We start from the raw sequence: 2500 nt of genomic DNA, 5'->3' as shown, positions 1-2500 counted from the left end.
GAACAACAAGAACAACAAGAACGAGAGAACGAGAGAACGGAAACGGAGAAAAAGAGAAAAAGAGAACAGCAAGAACGCAAAAAATAGAGAACGGAGAACAGCAACAAAAAACGAGAGAACGAGAGAACGAGGACGGAGAAAAAGAGAACAGAGAAAAGCAAGAATGAGGAACGAAGAACAGAGAACGAGAGAACGAGATAAAACAAAAAAAAAAGAACGGGGAAACAGCGAGAAACGCAGAGAACGAGAGAACGAGAGAACGAGAGAACGAGGAACGACGAGACGGCGTATCGGTCGACGATGCCCTAGAGCCTGGGCTTCAGCAGAAAACGAGAAACGAGAGAAAACAAGAACGCAAACGAGAGAACAGAGAACGAGAGAAAAGAGGAAGAGAGACGGGGAACGAGAAACGAGAGAAAAAAGAAAAGAGAAACAAGACGCAAGAATGGAGAACGAGAGAACGAGAGAAAGGAAAAAAAAGAGAACAAAAAACGAGATAACGAGAGAACGAGAAAAGAGGAAAGAGAAACGAAGAACGAAGAACAGCAAGAACAAAAAAACGAGGAAGAGAGAAGGAGAACGCAGAACACAAGAAAAGAGAACGGAAACGAGAGAACGAGAGAACTACAGACGGCGTACGGTCGACGATGCCGTGAGCCTCGGCTTCAGCGAAGAAAGAAGAACGAAGAACAAAAAGAACAGCAAAAACGAGAGAACAGAGAACGAGAGAACGAAGAACGGGGAACGGAGAAAGGAGAAGAGAGAAAAAAAGAAAAAGAGCGCAAGAACAGCAAGAATGAAAACGGGGGAAAAAGAGGAACGGGGAAAAAAAGAAAAAAAAACAGTAACGAGAGAAAGAGAGAAAGAAAACGAGAGAACGAGAGAACGGAGAACACAAAAACAAAAGAAAGAGAAACGAAGAAAGAAGGGAAAAAAGAACAGCAAAAAGAGAGAAAAAGAACGAAGAAAAGAGAACGTACGGACAGCGTATCGGGGCACGATGCCGTAAGCCTCGGGTTCAGCGAAGGGGCTGGGCGTCCCCGGGGTTTAGGGAACGTGGGCCCCCGCCGCCACACCGTTGGGGTGCGCGCGGGGGCACGGTCGTCATCACCTGGGCGATGATGTTAAGGTCTGCAAGGAGAGGGCGGGGAGTGGGGGGAGTGGGGTGGGTGAGTGGGGATATGGGAGGGGGGAATGGGGGTGGGGGAGTGGGATGGTGAGTGGGATGGGGGAGTGGGGTGATGGGTGGGTGAATGGGGGGGAGTGGATGAGAGTGGGGTGGATAGAGGGGGTGGTGGGAGGGGGGGGGTGGGGTGAGTGGAGGGGGGGGGGGGGATGGGTGGGGGGGATGGGGGATGGGGTGAGGGGGAGGGGGGAATGGGGGGGAGTGGGGTAGAGGATGGTGAGTGGGGGGGGAGTGGGATGATGAGAGGGATGGGGGAGTGGGGGGGTGGGATGGGTGAGTGGGGGGGTGGTGGGGGGTGAGTGGGGTGAGAGGGATGGGTGAGTGGGGGGTGAATGGGATGGGTGAGTGGGGGTGAGTGGGGTGAAGGGATGGGTGGGGGGGGTGAGTGGGATGGATGAGAGGGATGGGTGAGTGGGATGGGTGAGTGGGGTGAGTGGGGGTGAGTGGGATGGATGAATGGGATGAGGTGAGTGGGAAGAGTGGGATGGGTGAGTGGGATGAGTGGTGTGAGTGGGAGGTGAGTGGGATGGGTAAGTGGAAGATAAGTGGGGGGTGAGTGGGATGAGTGAGTGGGGGGTGAGAGGTTTGAGTGGGATGAGTGGGATGAGGGATGAGAGAGGGAGGGATGAGTGGGGTGAGAGAGGGAAGAAAGAGAGGGAGATGAGTGAGTGGGATGAGTGGGGTGAGACGTGTGGGTGGGGTGAGTGAGAGAGAGAGAGAGAGAGGGATGTGAGAGAGAGAGGGATGAGAGAGAGAGGAATGAGTGGGATGAGAGGGAGAGAGAAGGGTGTGAGAGGGATGAGAGAGAGTGGGATAAGTGAAAGAGAGGGATACTCTCTCTCTCTCTCTCTCTCTCTCTCTCTCTCTCTCTCTCTCTCTCTCTCTTCCTCTCTCTCCCTCTCTCTCCTCCTCTCCTCTCTCTCCGTCTCTCTCTCTGTCTCTTCTCCTCTCTCTCTCTCCTCTCTCTCCTCTCCCCCTCTCTCTCGCTCTCCTCTCGTCTCTCCTCTCTCTCTCTCTCTCTCTCCTCCTTTCCCCTCTCTCTCTCTCTTCTCCCCTCTCCTCTCCCCTTCCTGTCTCCTGTTATCTTACTGCTTCTATCTTCTTCCCTCACCTCACCTTCTCCCCCCCTCTCTCCCTCTCTCTCCCCTCCTCTCCCCCCCCCCCCCTCATCTATCTCCTCTCCTCTCTCTCTCTTCTCCTTCTCCCCCTCTCTCTCTTCTCTCTCGTCTCTCCCCTCCCTCTCTCCCTCTCTCTCTCTCCTCTCTCCTCTCTTCTCTCTCATCTTTTTTTTTCTATCCCTTTTTCCCATCTATC

The sequence above is a fragment of the Penaeus monodon genome, unplaced genomic scaffold (assembly GCF_015228065.2).
Source record: "Penaeus monodon isolate SGIC_2016 unplaced genomic scaffold, NSTDA_Pmon_1 PmonScaffold_1041, whole genome shotgun sequence".
NCBI lineage: Eukaryota > Metazoa > Arthropoda > Malacostraca > Decapoda > Penaeidae > Penaeus > Penaeus monodon.
Note: the sequence above shows the minus strand (reverse complement) of the source record.